We start from the raw sequence: 19072 nt of genomic DNA, 5'->3' as shown, positions 1-19072 counted from the left end.
AGCCAAAAACATCTGAGGGTTTCTGGAGCCTCTTTTACCATATCAGGCCAACCTTCTATGATGACTCTCCACAGTTCCTTCAGTTGTGGGTCATTGGCTGTTTCTGATTGTAGTTGGTCACATTTGTGTGAAACAAAAGGCAATAAATTAATTTTGAGCACATCTTCCACATCGATGTCCATGCTGCCTACTTGTAGATCCAGTGGAACTTCTTCATTCTTGCTCGGGTTTGGCAATCTGCTCAGCGTATTTGAGGTGACCATTTTGGTACCTGGTTTATAGATGACATCAAAGTCGTACCCCTGTACTTTCACTAAGAGTCGCTGTAGTCGAGGTGGTGTGCTTTCAATGGTTTACGCCAGATCAGCTCCAGTGGTTTGTGGTCCGTTTCCACAGTGAACTGCTTACCGAGCAGGTAGGTGTGAAACCTTGTGATCACAAACACCAGAGCAAGTGTTTCCCGCTCTATGTTTGAGTAACTGGATTGTGCTGAGGATAAACATTTGGACCCAAATGCAATTGGTTTGCCAGCCTGCAGGATGCACGCTCCTAGCCCTTTCTGTAAGGAGTTGACTTCCAGGATTGTCTTCTTCCTTGGATCACAGTACTGAGTGGTCCAGGTGACAATGCTTGTTTGAGAGACTCAAACATATGCAGATAGTCATCCTGCCACGCAAATGGTACGTCTTTCTTTAAGAGCTCTCTCAGTGATGATGCTTTGCCAGAGAAATTTGGAATGTATGGTGCCAAGAAGTTGAAAATCCAAGACATCTCTGGAGATCTTTTTGGTCTTGTGGAGTAGGCATATGCCTTACATCTTCGACTTTGCTTGGGTAAGGATCTATTCCGTAACCTGAATAAGTGGAGCCAAATAAATTGATCTGACTTACATTCACCTGGTACTTCTTGCTGTTAGAAATGAGCTTTTTGCGACCTGCTACTGCCATCAGAGAATGAAAATTTTGATCATGGTCTTCTTTGGTTTTGCCCATTACCGCAATATCATTGGCAATGCATATACATCCAGGCACATTTTCTATAATTCTGTCTATATGCTTCTGAAGCAGATTTTGACTGACAGATAAGCCAAAGGATAGTCTCTGGAAGCAATATTTTCCAAATGGTGTTCTGAAGATGGTAACTTCCTGAGATTTCTAAGCTAGGTGTACTGACCAATGTCCATGTTTGGCATCCAACTTGGAGAAGAATTTGGCCCCTGTGAACTTAGGATTCAATTCCCCGAGTGTTGGAATCTTGTGGGAGTGTCTCTTTAGAGAGAGGTTTAGATGCCTCAGATCTAGACACACCCTGATTGCTCCATCCTTCTTTAGTATGCACGTAATTGAGCTACACCCGTCTGTGTGGTGTTGCACACGACGGACGAATGCCATGTCATCTTACTTACGCTTAAGCTTTTCTTGTATGTTCATGCTGCACTTTCTGGGAGGGTTGATTGACGAAATTGCATCCTCTCTGAGGTGCAGTACGGTATCGGCTTTGAAATCTCCTATGGTGTCGAACCAGTCCGAGAACATTTGGTGCAGGTCGTGGACTTTGGGGGGGGAAGGTCAGGTGCACAAGGTAAGTATTTCAGGGGGGGAGAGGGCAAGGAATTAAGTATATGGCTTTTGGAGGGGTGGGAGTGGGGCTAGAAACATTTATTCAATTTTTCCAAATTAATTTCAAATCACTGTTCCTTTAAATATTACAATTATAACGATTGGGCTCAAAGCCCTTTAAAAATAGCATCAGCGCCTGCGCAGTGGTGCCTGGCGCCATTGCTGAGGATGGACCACCCACTCCCTCTACGTCATCAGGGGTGGCCCGCCCTTGCCATTTAAATGAGCCACCGTGTTTAATATTATGGCAGCTCCACGATGTGCAGTCTGCGCAAGTGGACCTCCATAATTTAAGTCTGCCGCCGTTCTTTGGCTGTAAAATGCAGCCAAATGTGTCAGTTTAACAATGTGGAACGTCTGCTCGTCTTCTGGCTGAGAAGTGCTACACTCTGAGTCTTGTCTCAGGTCAGTTTTGCTGTGGACTTCGTGTATAAGCTTGTATTTAGCCAGATCTCTGGCGCTTTCCTTACTGTAGTTGCCCTGTTGCTGCACCTGTCTTCAGTTTGCTTGCATCCTACTGTGACTTCTGGCTGCATCTTTGGAGCCCAGATTTCTTACATAGGTGAGCACAGTGTCCTTTTGTACCATATGTCTTACATAGATCTTGAAACGCAGGACATCTTTGCAGTGAGTGATGCTTGCACGCTTGCTTTTTGCCGCCTGGTTTTCGTGCCGATACTGTAGGCTGCACCTAGTGCTCACAGATGCTGTTATCCAGGCTTCGTATTAGCTGCCATCTTCTAGCAGCTCATCAATGCTGTAGCTTTTCTTTTCGCCCAAGAGGTCTTTCTGAAACACTTCAATGGTTGTTGAGACAATCACCAGCTCCATGACATGCTCTGACATGCTCAGTTTCTGAAAAATTACATTTGTTCCCCTTACCACGGCATTTACTGATGAACTGATCTATTGATTCCTGTGGCTGTTGCCTTAAGGACATCAATTCCAGGTGGTGAATTGTAAAATTCACTCTTAATTACAGCTGATCTTCTAGCATTTTCCATATTTTGTAGGATGTTTCTGGTCCTCTTCAGATAAGCTCCATTTGCTATCAGTATTTTTACAGCCTGCTTCTCTGGTTCTACAATCACTTGGTCTGTGAAGCATAACTGGATTCTTTATTTAAAATTTTGAACTCGGATAGAATATCAATAGCCTTCCAGTTCATGCTGGAGAATTTGGTCTCCATCTTTCTGCCGTCCTTTTGCTTTCTGCTCTATATCTGACTTTCTTCACATGCGAGTGGTTTAATGATTTTTTTAACTTTCGCTGCGTGAACGGAGACACTGTAATGATTGGGATTTTCCCATGCTTTTTTGTCATCGGACACCTCCTGTAATGGCACTGACCTTGATCAGCCTGGGAGAGGAATCAGGTTTTCCCCATTTTTTTTCTCTCCGACGGAGCCTGATCACAGGAATTAGTTTGCAACCTGTCATTCTGTGCTCTGTCTTCTACAGCTGTACAGGTACAGGTAAGTTACAGGTAAGTTCTTTTTTCTTTCCACTTTTAAAGCCAGTATTTCTTTTGAACATTCTCTCTTTTGGCTGTAGATTTTCAAAGCTGTTTTACCTGTGGTCTTCAAGCTTAGATCTTGTGTTTTCACCACAGCTGCCACCATATAATGAGTTCTTTACGCTGTCTGTTGCAACATAAATAAAATACGTAGAGTCCAATTTGCTGAAGATCTCTAACTGCTAAACTATTATATATAGGACAGAGCAAACTATTTATAGAACCTTCATCTGGGTGTTACAGTTGCACAGTGACCCTGGCTTCAAGTCAAATGACTACATCCTGGTACTTAGCTCATTAGCATACTGAGATCTTAAAGGGACATCACTTTTCAGACAAACATGCAACACCTTCAACAGCACCTTCCAAACCCATGACCTCTTCCAATTAGAGGAACAAGGACAGCAGGCACATGGGAATACCACCACCTGCAGGTTCCCCTCTAAGTTATATGCTATCCTGATTTTTTTTTAAATTCTTTCATGGGATGTGGGCGTCGCTGGCAAGGCCAACATTTGTTGCCCATCTCTAATTGCCGTTGCATTGAGTGGCTTGCTAGGCCATTTCAGACGGCAGTTAAGAGTCAATCACATTACTGAGGGTCTGGAGTCACCGATACACCAGACCAGGTAAGGATAGCAGATTTCCTTCCCTAAAGGACATGAGTGAACCAGATGGGTTTTTATGACAATCAATGGGAGTTTCATGGCACCATTAGCTTTCAATTGCAGATTTTTAAATTAGTTAATTGAATTTAATTAATTGAACTTAAATTCTACCAGCTGCCATTGCTGGATTTGAATCCATGTGCCAAGTACATTTGTCTGAGCCTCTGGATTACTAGTTCAGTGACATTATCACTGCGTCATCTCCCCCGGAACTAAATTGCCATTCCTTCACTGTTGCTCGGTCAAAAACCTGGAACTCCCTTTATAATAGGGTGTGGATGTGCCAACACCACATGGACTACAGCAGTTCAAGAAGGTGATTCACCACCACCTTCTCAAGGGCAATTAGGGATGGGCAACAACTGTTGGCCTTGCCAGTGATGCTCACATCCCATGAACGAATAAAAAATAGCTCTATGAAGAAGGAAAAGGAGAGATCACCATAGAAGGCCCCACCCACAAAAAGTGTTCCAGCAGCACCACTCCTACTTAGCAATAAGCCAGGTGCAGTGCCTGAGGAGCTACAATTCACAAAGGAGGTCATCACAGAGTTTTGTCACCACCTGCACACCCATCTGGAGCCTCAAAATAGGGCGAGCACAGCCCTCGCAGCTACTGTGAATTTCACCGTTGCCCTTACTTTCTATGCTACCGGATCCTTCCAGGTGGAAGCAAGCACCATCCATTGACTGCATGCATGTGGCTCAGCGGGCCCTTCACGTTAACGGGGAGTTATATTGCAACCATGACGACAATCATTCCCAGAACATGCAGTTGGTGTGCAACCACATCAAGAAGTCCATCTCAGTGAATTCCTTATATTCTGGCAGCACCCACACTGCTTTTATCTGGTACCAGTCCACAATACTTACCACCTTTGGGCCTCCAAGGCGCACCAAAGGATTGTTGCTCGGCAACAAGAGCTACCCACTCCACACATGACACATGACCCCCTTCTGGCAACCCATCATGCAAGGTCAGAGAGCCTTCTGAGAATCATGGAGCCACCCACAACACAGTGGAGCAAGCCACTGGCCTACTCAAGCAACAGCTTAGCTGCTTGGATCACTCACCGGGGGGGGGTGGGGGGGGATCCTGAGAGGGGTACATGTTTGTGATGGTTGTCTAACTTTCAGTAAGGAGACAGGGAAGAGACCACATCTACAATGGGCAACTGGATGGAGTGAGAGGGACCCCATTGTGAGGCTTCGCTTCAGATGATATAAACTTCCTCAACCCAACATGGGCCCAACATTCCTGAACATAACATCTATATTAGGCACCCGATCACAAAGTCTCCTTGGCCAATATCGTTCAATAAAGACCAACAACAAATACCTTCATTCAACAACTTTATCCAACAACACACCAACAGCAAAAGAAAACAGAACTAATCACCCTTAGTGCCTGTCCTGCAGGTACCCTTGCCTGGCCGAGTGCTCCTATGTAGTGCATGGCAGGTGGAAGGCTGCTGACTTTCACTGGGGAACATTGCAAATGGCTTAGCAGGAAACCCTCGAGCAGTTCCGGGCCTCAAGGGCCCGGCTTCGGACTGCACCACCTTGGCATGGGCGACAGCAGTCTGGGCTGACTGGCTGACAGGCAACAGCAAGGGCACTGGTGGAGTGGCAGTAATAGGATCAAGAATACGGTCATTCTGAGAGAGAACAGCAGGTACACAATGGCACTACCACTCCCATGGGTGGCTCTTCAGCAATTCTCAGAATCAATTGAAGCACAAATTGATGGACTGCTGTGAAAGCCTGCATCCATGATGGCACCAGTCTGAACATGGATGACTGCCATAATAAAAACAAGAAATGCTGGAATCACTCAGCAGGTCTGGCAGCATCTGTGGAAAGAGAAGCAGAGTTAACGTTTCGAGTCAGTGACCCTTCATCGGAACTGACAAATATTAGAAAAGTCACAGGTTATAAGCAAGTGAGGTGGGGGTGGGGCAAGAGATAACAAAGGAGGTCTAGATTGGACCAGGCCACATAGATGACCAAAAGGTCACGGAGCAAAGGCAAACAATATGTTAATGGTGTGTTGAAAGACAAAGCATTAGTACAGATTAGGTGTAAATACACTGAATATTGAACAGCAGCAAGTGCAAACCTGAAAAAAAACAATGGGTAAGCAAACGGAACAAACAAAGATGAAATGAAATAAATGCAAAAAAAAGATTGTAAAAAATGTAAAAAAGAATGTAAAAAAAAGGGAAGAAAAAAATAACTAAAAATGAAAGTAAAATGGGGGGCTGTCATGCTCTGAAATTATTGAACTCAATGTTCAGTCCGGCAGGCTGTAGTGTGCCTAATCGGTAAATGAGATGCTGTTCCTCGAGCTTGCGTTGATGTTCACTGGAACACTGCAGCAATCCCAGGACAGAAATGTGTGCATGAGAGCAGGGGGGGGAGTGTTGAAATGGCAAGCAACCGGAAGCTCAGGGTCCTGCTTGCGGACTGAGCGGAGATGTTCCGCAAAGCAGTCACCTAGTCTGCACTTAGTCTCCCCAATGTAGAGGAGACCACACTGTGAGCAGCGAATACAGTATACTACATTGAAAGAAGTACAAGTAAATCGCTGCTTCACCTGAAAGGAGTGTTTGGGGCCTGGGATAGTGAGGAGAGAGGAGGTAAATGGGCAGGTATTACACCTCCTGCGATTGCAGGGGAAGGTGCCCTGGGACGGGGACGAGGTGGTGGGGGTAATGGAGGAGTGGACCAGGGTGTTGCGGAGGGAACGATCCCTTCGGAATGCTGACAGGGGAAGGGAGGGGAAGATGCGACTGGTAGTGGCATCACGCTGGAGGTGGCGGAAATGGCGGAGGACGATCCTTTGGATATGGAGGCTGGTGGGGTGAAAAGTGAGGACAAGGGGAACCCTGTCACGGTTCTGGGAGGGAGGGGAAGGGGTGAGGGTAGAGGTACAGGGAATGGGTCGGACACGGTTGAGGGCCCTGTCAACCACAGTGGGGGGAAATCCTCGGTTGAGGAAAAAGGTCATATCAGAAGCACCGTCATGGAAGGTAGCATCATCAGAGCAGATGCGTCGGAGACGGAGAAACTGGGAGAATGGAATGGAGTCCTTGCAGGAGGTAGGGTGTGAAGAAGTGTAGTCGAGATAGCTGTGGGAGTCGGTGGGCTTATAATGGATATTAGTAGACAACCTATCCCCAGAGATGGAGACAGAGAAGTCGAGGAAGGGAAGTGTCAGAGATGGACCATGTAAAGGTGAGAGAAGGGTGGAAATTGGAAGCAAAGTTGATAAAGTTTTCCAGTTCGGGGCGGGAGCAGGAAACGGCACCGATACAGTCATCAATGTACCAGAAAAAGAGTTGGGGGAGGGGGCCTGAGTAAGACTGGAACAAAGAATGCTTGACATATCACACAAAAAGACAGGCATAACTAGGACCCATGCGGGTACCCATAGCGACACCTTTTATTTGAAGGAAGTGCATGGAGTTGAAGGAGAAGTTGTTTAATGACTGCCATCTGTGTCTGGATGGCAGCAGTCCAAGTCTGCATGCCAGCAGCTAGCGATCTCATGACCTCTGTCTGAGGTTCCACTGCAACATCAGGAGGCCTCTGCCTGCGCTGCAGTGGAAGCTGAGACAGCAAAAAGAAAATGCTCCATCATGGGTCGGTCTGGCAGTACAGCCATGGAGTTGCCCACCATTTACACGGTGGAAAGGATGGGCTCTGCCCATTTCCCTGTGTCTCATTGGAGCCGGACTCCTCCATGCTTCTGGCTAGTGACTGCAGGCCTGCAATGCACCATGTATCTCAATGTGCACTGTCATCGGCATTTTCCTGTAATCTGCCCCAACAAGGTCCTAGCAAATGCTCAGTGTTCTACTCCAGAAAGCTTGTTGTAGGATTATGCTGGAACCAATCTTTCCTCAATTTTGCATTTATTTACAAAGTAAAACGATTACAAACATGCAGCTCCTCACTCAAACCGTCACTCAGTTTCACTAAGTTCATCTTGTACATGGTACACACTGCTGCCACTGTGCATTAGTGGCGGAGGGAGTGAATGGTGGAGGGAGTGAATGTTTAAGTTGGTGGGTGGGGTGCAGATCAAGCGGATGGCTTTGTCCAATGGTGTTGTGCTCCTTGAATGTGTTGCAGCTGCACTCATCCAGACAAGTGAAGAGTATTACATCACACTCCGGACTTGGGTCTTGTAGATGGTGGACAGGCTTTGGGGAGTCAGGAGGTGAGTAACTCGCAACAGAATTCCCAGCCTCTGACCTGTTCTGCTAGCCACAATATTTATATGGCTGCTGCAGTTAAGTTTCTAAATAATGGTGACACCCCAGGATGTTGATAGTGGGGGATTCAGCGATGACAATGCCATTGAATGTAAAGGGGAGATGGTTAGATATTCTCTCATTGGAGATGGTCATTGCCTGGCACTTCTGTGGCACGAATGTTACTTGCCACTTATCAGCCCAAGCATGAATGTTCTCCAGGTCTCACTGCATATGGACATGGATTACTTCAGTATCTGAGGAGTTGCTAATTGTGCGATCATCAGCAAACAACCCCACTTCTGACCTTATGATAGAGGGAATGTCATCGATGAAGTAGCTGAAGAGGGTTGGCCTAGGACACTACCCTGAGGAACTCCTGTATCAATGTCCCGGGATTGAGATGATTGGCCTCCAACAATCACAGCCATCTTCCTTTTTACTAGTTTGACTCCAACCAGTGGAGAGTTTTCTCCCAATTCTCATTTACTTCAATTTTGCCAAGGCTCTTTGATGCCATACTCGGTCAAATTTTTCTTAGTTTCCAACCTTCATCTTTAGGCAACCATCGTCTGCTACCATGTTCTACTCCAGAAAGCTTGTTGTTGTAGGATTATGCTGGAGCCAATCTTTACTCAGTATTGCATTTATTTTTCAAAGTAAAAAGATTACAAACATGCAGCTCCTCATTCAAACCTTCACCAGTTTCAGTAAGTGTCTCCTTATATATACTCACATAAGACCCTAATTAATACCCTCCATCTGCATATGATTAAACACAAATAACACAGAGGACCAGCACAAGATCCTCATCTGAGTCTCCTGCAGCAGAACCTGTCTGTGACCTCATCCTCTGGGGAGTTCACACACGAGCTGACCTATTCCCATGGCTTGGCTGTAGCTCACTTGTCCCTGGTGACCCATCAGCTGCTGATCCCAATTCTACACTAGCCTCTAACATTTGCATGGTGCCAGTATCTGAGCTGGTGGCTGCAAGTGTAAGGGCAAGTGACATTGCCTCCTCTTCACTGTCATGGGATTGCTCTTCCTTCTCCTCATGTCTCTGTGAAGGTTGAGCATGCATCAGTTCTTGACAAATGCATAAGGAGAGGGTTGGGGTGAGGGAAGAGGCGTTGGTGTGGAGGAAAGCAGGACTTCCACAGTCACACCATCTGCAATTCCCATTTCATGTCACCTTTCAGGATAAGGATAAGGATGAGGAGTGAGTGGAGAAGGTGCACAAGGTCACAATGTACCACCATCCTCAATGGCCTTGGGAACACCAAGTGCCACGGGCTCTGTGGCATCGATCGCAACAATACTATGGACCATTCCTCAAGGGCACTGAGGGGTTGCAGGTCTACTGATCCTCTGTGTCCTATGGCTTTCCCACCTGTTGTGCGTGACCTGCAAGAGAGAGGGCCGCATTTCAATGACTGTGTGTCAGTGTGCCTGGGTGATGTGCTGCCATAGCTGACTAGATATAGGTTTGCGGGGTGTGTAGAGGTGTGTGCGGCTGGCATGAGCAGAAGGTCTATGGGGTGAGATGTAGTATAAGGATGTTAGGGGTGAGTTCTGAGCGTCAGGGTGTGATGCTGGCTGAGTGATGGGATTGTGGTGTATTGAGCAGTGTGAGAGGTGGATGGTGTGATGAGTGTGTGATGTGATGTGAAGATGCATTCACTCACCTTAAACACTCGAGTGAGGTTATTAAACTTCTTTCTGCACTGTTGCCATGTCCTCAGGGCGACACTCCAGGCATTAACCTTGGTTCCAGCCCCTATTCCCTTCTGAGGCTCTGTCTGGAAGGCTTCCTTCCTGGGGTGGAAATATGGCATCTCTCCTGGCACCTGTCTGACTAGTATCTCCAGTGGGCAGCCCTTTTCTTGGCATGGTGCAACATACTCTTTATTCCTGAGTTTTCCAAAGTGATTATCCAGTAGTCTGCAGTACATTGCTGTAGCAATGAATGTATCTGTAAAAAAGGAAGGTTGCCTGGAGCACTTGGCCCGCTATGGTGTGCAGAGGCCGATGGCAATGCAGCAGAGGGCAGTCCAGAGTGGGAGCCACACAGGACCACACTAAAATCATGGAAATGAGGTGGGTGCACCAAATTTACGTTACCCACATCGTTCGGAACTGGTGCGGGCAGGTCACGAATCACGACTCGCACACCCAAAAAACAGGCAATTCAATTGCTAACCCAATGGTTGTGTATGTTCTTCATTAATTGGAACTTCTAACCTTCAGTGTCCTGATAGTAAACATTGAAAAATGAATGTTCTTTTTTGAATACCTTTCAGAAAAATGCCCATGGAAGATTGTTGACCAATTTGCCAGCCTGAAAATGCTGTTGGCAAAGCTCATTTCTATTATATGAATTGAACTGAAACCTAAATAGAGATCGGGTTAAATTGCATCTTAATTGGGTTCATCTACCAGTTTTTACTGGGGAATTAAATTCATGATATATTAAAAAGAACAACTATAGATTGATATAAATATTCTATAAATGTAATCATTATTGCATCCTAGTGCCTTTATAAGAAACTTTAAAACTAAAAAGCCACAATTCTGCACAGTTTTGTTGGTAACAGGAAATCTTGCTGGGTGAAGCTTGAGTTACGCAGGTTCGCACATCCAATTCGCAGCATGCCACACAGTGAAGTTATTCTGTTGAAAGACAAATGGAGGCCATCTAGTGGCCATCACACACCTCATTTCAATAGTAAAATTATACAAATCAGGTCCCATGTCCAATTTCACAGTGTTAGAGCAAGTCAGCACTGATGTGTATAACATGGGGGCATGAATAATCCACTAGCCTGATCTTCCACAAGTTAAAGCTGCAATTGAATTGGAAAAGTCAATGCAAAACTTCTTTCTTCTTTTTCAGAGCAAAATTGATATTGGCGGAAATACAGAAGGTGGTAGAAGCATACAGCTCCGATGATCGAATTTTGCTTTGTAACACTCCTGTGAAGCGCCTTAGGACATTTTTGCTATGTTAAATATGCTATATAACTGCAAATTATTGTTGTTGTTCTGCTGGGAGGAAAAGGCAAGTCATCACTTCAGAGAGGACCCTTCACCAGAGCTAAAAATTAAAGATAAATAAGAATTTAATAGAATCAGACAAAAAATAGCGGTGGGGAGTGGGGAATTCATGTTCAGCATTTATTGCTTGTTTCTTCAAATCGTTGCAAAATTTTGATTTTTATTTGCACAGATATTTAATTGCACTTTGTTTTCTGCATTTGTTTTTGTTGCTGTGGAGGGCACCATTTTTGCATTGTAAGATTTGTTTCTACTGTCTTGTTGTTGGCTGCTGCAATTAATCTTGCAGCAAAGTGCTGAGGAGGAGAATTTCTTTAGAGGTTCCACAAGACACCAAATGCAAATATAATAGTTGCTACGGCATTATGGTTGCCCTTATTAGTAGCCTGGATCCACTATTTACAGATCCAGAAACTCCTACAAGGCATGTCAAAGGATATTTGTCTCTGCCTTCACAAGGGAGGCTAGTACTGAGCGATGCTATCTGTTCCAAACTGAACTGCAAACAACAGGGACAGCTCTTACTGTAACTGTTAAGGTTACCGCAACAATACACATTCATGTCACTGCATTGTTCCAAGTCACCGAAAAGTACATCTGCAAAATCTGCCAGTATGCTGTCTATTGATATATCATACACAAAACAATTTTTGCAAAGGACAACACCTTCATCATTTTCTCTGTGGAAAGGAGATATCGATGGGACACAGCACAGACCTTTCATCAAGCTGTAGCATTCCTAAAAGCATGTAGGATGCTAGATGTCATCCATATGGGCATCAGGGGTTCTCACATCACCCCATATCTGTACCATCAACAGAAAGGGTTTCCATTTGATGAACATTTCACTGGTATCTGACCTCAGAATCATCATAATGCAAGTCTCTTTCTCTTTGGCCTCCTTGTCTCGAGAGACAATGGGTCAGTGGAGCAGTGCCTGGAGTGGCTATAAAGGCCAATTCTAGAGTGACAGACTCTTCCACAGGTGCTGCAGATAAAATTGGCTGTCGGGGCTGTTACACAGTTGGCTCTCTCCTTGCACTTCTGTCTTTTTTCCTGCCAACTGCTAAGTCTCTTCGACTCGTCACACTTCAGCCCTGCCTTTATGGCTGTCCGCCAGCTCTGGCGATCACTGGCAACTGACTCCCACGACTTGTGGTCAGTGTCACAGGACTTCATGTCACGTTTGCAGACGTCTTTGAAGCGGAGACATGTACATGATACCAGTGACAAGCTCACGTTACAATGCGTCCTTGGGGATCCTGCCATCTTTCATGCGGATCATATGGCCAAGCCATCTCAAGCGCTGCTGGCTCAGTAGGGTGTATATGCTGGGGATGTTGGCTGCCTCGAAGACTTCTGCGTTGCAGATATGGTCCTGCCACCTGATGCCAAGGATTCTCCAGAGGCAGCGAAGATGGAACGAGTTGAGACATCGCTCTTGGCTGACATACGTTGTCCAGGCCTCGCGGCCGTAGAGCAAGGTACTGAGGACAAAGGCTTGAAACAAGTAAATGCTTGTTAACTAGGAGGCATTTAAGATGTTTCATTACGCTGTAGTCCATGTTGCTGGTGTTAATTGAAGACCCAGATAAACTGGATAGATAGTTGCTGGGAAATTAGTGATATCTTTACAGTCCTGGCTGATGATCCCACTGAGAAACCCTTGACTAGGAGTGGAATGGAAATACAATGAGGCACAGACCTCAATCAGAATTTCTGTACAGCAGACCACTGAGATGCTAAAGCAAAAGTTACACTATAGAGTTGCCTAGGTGAGGTGCTTCTGTATAGTCAGTAAAAATGTCCAAAATAATCATGATCTGCTGTAAGTTACATAACTTCACAATACTGTTATGGACAGGTGGTAAGGGGTGTGGATGGTTCCCACTGTTCACCTCCTGACCGCAGTTGTGTTTTGTTAAAATGATGCTTTAGCCCCGAGTGTTTTTAGGGTCAATAAACAGATAAATGACAGTTTTCTCATAGGTAATAAAAAGATAACTACTTATTTTTAAACAAATCCCAAAATGATCACACTCTCACTCACACACACATTCATCCACACATAAGTACACAAGAATAGACAGATCCAGAGAAAAGGGTAAGAAGTAGTTTAAAGTCCCAAGTGAGGTAAGTGTTCATGGTTTACAGAAGATTATTGTGTCTTCTTGGGAGAAAAAGTTTTTTTTAAAGTTGCAGGCCTAATTATTCACAGTCTTGGCTTGCGGAGGTATTGTAAAGCTCTAGTGGCTGTAATACAGCCTAATTTGTTAGCTTCACAGATGATTAATCTCAAAGTCACTTTGTGATGTCTCTGCTGTGGTGGCTGTTATAGGTCAGCAGGGTACTTCTCTTACCTGCTGGATCCTTCTCACAGGCTTTCTGTGATGTTGGCTTGATCTCCCCTCTTTCTGCAGAGAACTACCTTTTTGAGGTAAAAAATCTCTCACATTAGTTTCTGTTAGGAAACGCATATTCCTCTCCCCTGATGTAACCACACAATGGGCCAAGATAGCAACAGAAGGAAAGGATATAGATCAGAAAATTGGTTTGATAAGTCTTCATTGACAACCACTTACAGTAATTTCCAAATTAGACGTCTTCATAACTAATGCAAACAAATTAAACAACTCAAAATGTAACCATAAACAATGTGCTATGCATTCCCATCGATCATGTACTTTATAGGAAGAGAAAAGGAAGACGTATGACAACAGTTTCAGAATGCAAAGCCTTCAAAGGCTTGTAAGATGCTAAAATATTGTGTGCCTTGCTACTGTTCTGCAGTGTATGCCTCTAAGTTAGAGTACAAGAGTGAATAAGAGAAATGAGACTAATAAAAAAAATTCTTGTTTGGTGGTAGTATCATTTCTCCAAATTATCCCTGTCTTAAAGTTTCCATAGACTCTGGTCCAATTATGTGGAGTTGAGTGTGTTCTTCTTCAATTGGGACAACAACTCCAAATTTGCTGGGCCCCACCAGTGTGAGTGCACTCCCTGTGTTTGAGTTTCTTTCTCCTAGACACACACACGAGACACACACAAATGTTAGAAATTGACAGTTACTCCTGTGGCCAGTACACATCCTTCTTTGTGAGTGCATTGTATTCTTGTACCTCATGGCGGCAATGTTTGTCTGACTATATTATAGTTGGAAAATAGTAGGGAGTAAACCCTAACAGAAAATCCGGAGCGGAACCCCGTAGGCGGTCATGTGTCACCTTTGGCATGTTTCCGGCAGTTCCTGCAGCCATACCGGTGCCAAACGTCGTGCTCTGCACTCCTTTGGACCCCACCAGAAAGGCCGAGAGGGGGGTTTTGACGACTGGGCAACTCTCAACCTCCATAAATTCGCCCAGGCATGCGCCATGGAGAGGTCACTCCATAGTTGCCTCACAGCGACTGAAACAACACGGAAGGCAGCAGTTACGGGTTATAAGTCCAGATAAATTGGCGTAGAAACTGGGTGCCATGGGTTGCCTCTGTCGGTGGGAGAGGTCATCGCACCTCACTGGACAGCTACCGCCCGCCTCAAACCGGGCAGCCCCTGGTCAATAAGGTTCTGTCCCGCCACAGTCTACCTGCTTCAATGGGTGCTTGGAGCTCAGGGTCATTGCCCGAAAGGTGGACTGAAACACCGCACCAAACAACACGAAAAAACGAAAGAAGGTACCAGCCCTTCGCTTTGCAAGCTGGAACGTCAGAACTATGTGTCCTGGCCTGTCGGAAGACCTTACAAAAATCAACGATTCTCGGAAGACCGCCATCATTAACAACGAGTTCAGTAGACTCAATGTAGACATTGCAGCACTTCAGGAGACACGCCTCCCCGCGAGTGGATCTCTAGCAGAGCAAGACTACACCTTCTTCTGGCAGGGCAGGGATCCTGAAGAACCAAGACAGCATGGAGTGGGCTTCGCCTTCAGAAACTCCTTGCTCAGCATGATAGAGCCTCCCTCAAATGGCTCAGAACGCATACTGTCCATCCGATTGCTCACCACCTCTGGCCCAGTACACCTACTCAGCATCTATGCTCCAACACTCTGCCCCCCACCTGAAGCTAAAGATTAGTTCTACGAGGAACTCCATAACATCATTACCAGCATCCCCAACACCGAACACCTATTCCTGCTGGGGAACTTTACTGCCAGGGTTGGGGCCGACCATGACTCATGGCCCTCCTACCTTGGGCGCTATGGCGTTGGAAGGATGAATGAGAACGCGCAGAGACTGCTTGAGTTGTGTACCTATCATAACCTCTGCATCACCAACTCGTTCTTTCACACTAAACCCTGTCACCAGGTTTCATGGAGGCACCCAAGATTGCGTCGTTAGCACCAGCTAGACCTCATTGTCACAAGGCGAGCCACATTAAACAGTGTTCAAATCACACGCAGCTTCCACGGTGTGGACTGCGACACCGACCACTCCCTGGTGTGCAGCAAGGTTAGACTCAGACCAAAGAAGTTGCATCATTCCAAGCAGAAGGGCCACCCGCGCATCAACACGAGCAGAAGTTCTCACCCACAGCTGTTACAAAAATTTCTAAATTCACTTGTAACAGCCCTTCAAAACACTCCCATAGGGGATGCTGAGACCAAGTGGGCCCACATCAGAGACGCCAGCTATGAGTCAGCTTTGACCACCTACGGCAAAAGTGCAAGGAGAAATGCAGACTGGTTTCAATCTCATAATGAAGAGCTGGAACCTGTCATAGCCGTTAAGCGCATTGCACTGTTGAACTACAAGAAAGCCCCCAGCGAGTTAACATCCGTAGCACTTAAAGCAGCCAGAAGCGCTGCACAAAGAACAGACAGGCGCTGCGCAAACGACTACTGGCAACACCTATGCAGTCATATTCAGCTGGCCTCAGACACCGGAAACATCAGAGGAGTGTATGATGGCATTAAGAGAGCTCTTGGGCCAACCATCAAGAAGATCGCCCCCCTCAAATCTAAATCAGGGGACATAATCACTGACCAACGCAAGCAAATGGACCGCTGGGTTGAGCACTACCTAGAACTGTACTCCAGGGAGAATGTTGTCACTGAGACCGCTCTCAATGCAGCCCAGCCTCTACCAGTCATGGATGAGCTGGACATACAGCCAACCAAATCGGAACTCAGTGATGCCATTGATTCTCTAGCCAGTGGAAAAGCCCCTGGGAAGGACAGCATTACCCCTGAAATAATCAAGAGTGCCAAGCCTGCTATACTCTCAGCACTACATGAACTGCTATGCCTGTGCTGGGACGAGGGAGCAGTACCTCAGGACATGTGCGATGCCAATATCATCACCCTCTATAAAAACAAAGGTGACCGAGGTGACTGCAACAACTACCGTGGAATCTCCCTGCTCAGCATAGTGGGGAATGTCTTTGCTCGAGTCGCTCTAAACAGGCTCCAGAGGCTGGCCGAGCAGGTCTACCTTGAGGCACAGCGTGGCTTTCGTGCAGAGCGATCGACCGTTGACATGCTGTTCTCCCTTCGTCAGATACAGGAGAAATGCCGTGAACAACAGATGCCCCTCTACATTGCTTTCATTGATCTCACCAAAGCCTTTGACCTCGTCAGCAGACGTGGTCTCTTCAGACTACTAGAAAAGATTGGATGTCCACCAAAACTACTAAGTATCATCACCTCATTCCATGACAATATGAAAGGCACAATTCAACATGGTGGCTCCTCATCAGAGCCCTTTCCTATCCTGAGTGGCGTGAAACAGGGCTGTGTTCTCGCACCCACATTTATTGGGATTTTCTTCTCCCTACCGCTTTCACATGCGTTCAAGTCCTCGGAAGAAGGAATTTTCCTCCACACAAGATCAGGGGGCAGGTTGTTCAACCTTTCTCGTCTAAGAGCGAAGTCCAAAGTACGGAAAGTCCTCATCAGGGAACTCCTCTTTGCTGACGATGCCGCTTTAACATCTCATACTGAAGAGTGCCTGCAGAGTCTCATCGACAGGTTTGCGGCTGCCTGCAATGAATTTGGCCTAACCAGCAGCCTCAAGAAAATGAACATCATGGTGCAGGACATCAGAAATGCTCCATCCATCAATATTGGCGACCACGCTCTGGAAGTGGTTCAAGATTTCACCTACCTAGGCTCAACTATCACCAGTAACCTGTCTCTAGATGCAGAAATCAACAAGCGCATGGGAAAGGCTTCCACTGCTATGTCCAGACTGGCCAAGAGAGTGTGGGAAAATGGCGCACTGACACGGAACACAAAAGTCCGAGTGTATCAGGCCTGTGTCCTCAGTACCTTGCTCTATGGCAGCGAGGCCTGGACAATGTATGTCAGCCAAGAGCGACGTCTCAATTCATTCCATCTTCGCTGCCTCCAGAGAATACTTGGCATCAGGTGGCAGGACCGTATCTCCAACACAGAAGTCCTCGTGGCGGCCAACATCCCCAGCTTATACACACTACTGAGTCAGCGGCGTTTGAGATGGCTTGGCCATGTGAGCTGCATGGAAGATGGCAGGATCCCCAAAGACACATTGTACAGCGAGCTCGCCACTGGTATCAGACCCATCAGCCGTCCATGTCTCTGCTTTAAAGACATCTGCAAACGCGACATGAAATCCTGTGACATTGATCACAAGTCGTGGGAGTCAGTTGCCAGCGTTCGCCAGAGCTGGCGGACAGCCATAAAGGTGGGGCTAAAGTGTGGCGATCGAAGACACTTAGCAGTTGGCAGGAAAAAAGACAGAGGCGCAAGGGGAGAGCCAACTGTGTAACAGCTCCGACAATCATATTTTTGCAGCACCTGTGGAAGAGCCTGTCACTCTAGAATTGGCCTTTATAGCCACTCCAGGCGCTGCTCCAACACCACTGACCACCTCCAGGCGCTTACCCATTGTCTCTCAAGATAAGGAGGCCAAAGAATAGTAGATAGGAATGGAAATGGTGGCAAGGGAATGGAGTTTGCACTGGGCGCCAAAGACAATGGCTTTGGTCTTTCCAATATTTAATTGGGAGAAATTGTGGATCGTCGAGGTCTGGATGTCAGTTAGCAAGTTGTCATTGCAAAGGCAGTTAAGGGGTTGAGAGAGCTGCTGGCAAGGTACGGCTGAATATTGTCAATGTACCTGCATCATGTCCTCAGATGAGACCACCAAGGGGCTGCATGTAGGTGAGAAATAAGAAGGGGCCAAGGATAGATTCTTGGGACTCCATAGGTTAAGGTGCAGGAAGAAATTCTCAGATTATGACTCAGTAGGTAACACTAGAACCAAGTGAAGGCAGTCCTGCTTGTACCAAGAACTCCAGTGCATCATCGGAGAACCTTGATGCCAGCTCACTCCTCTTCAGCTACTTGTTCACCAACTTTTTCATTATTCTGTGCAGACAGAATGCATCTCCCCTTTAATTGGCATCATAGATGCCTGGTATCTTCCTGTTCTGCTGGATCATGAAAATCAGCAGGAAATTCAGCAGGCAGCACAAATATTGTGTGCATCCTGCATGCTCGTTAACAGGTGTATGCAGTGTGTGCTCAATTCTGGGAGTAATCGAATTACAGCTCCAAGCTAAGAATCTCTATTGATGCAAGGTGATTCGCACAAGTAAATTCACGGTGAGAATGCTGCATAAATGGAAGATGAACAGTAAAATACATATCCAAGTGGAGAAGCATTGAATAAATGCATAATGCAAAGTGTTGTTTAAATGCAAGGTGCAGAGCACTACATAAATTCAAGGTGAAGAGTGCTGTATAAATGTAAGGGAGCAGCGCAATATAAATGCATTTGAGGGGCGTTGTTTAACTGCAAGGAGAGGAACATCTTATAGATCTAAGGTGAGTAGCATGATATAAATTCAAGATTAGATGTACTGTTATAAATGCAAGGTGAAAATCCTATTTAAATGCAAGGTGAGAAGCATTTTTTAAATGTATGTTGAGCATTGCTATATAAATTCAATGTGAGCAGTGCTGTATAAGTGCAAG

Source organism: Heterodontus francisci, chromosome 10 (assembly GCF_036365525.1).
Source record: "Heterodontus francisci isolate sHetFra1 chromosome 10, sHetFra1.hap1, whole genome shotgun sequence".
Lineage (NCBI taxonomy): Eukaryota > Metazoa > Chordata > Chondrichthyes > Heterodontiformes > Heterodontidae > Heterodontus > Heterodontus francisci.
Note: the sequence above shows the minus strand (reverse complement) of the source record.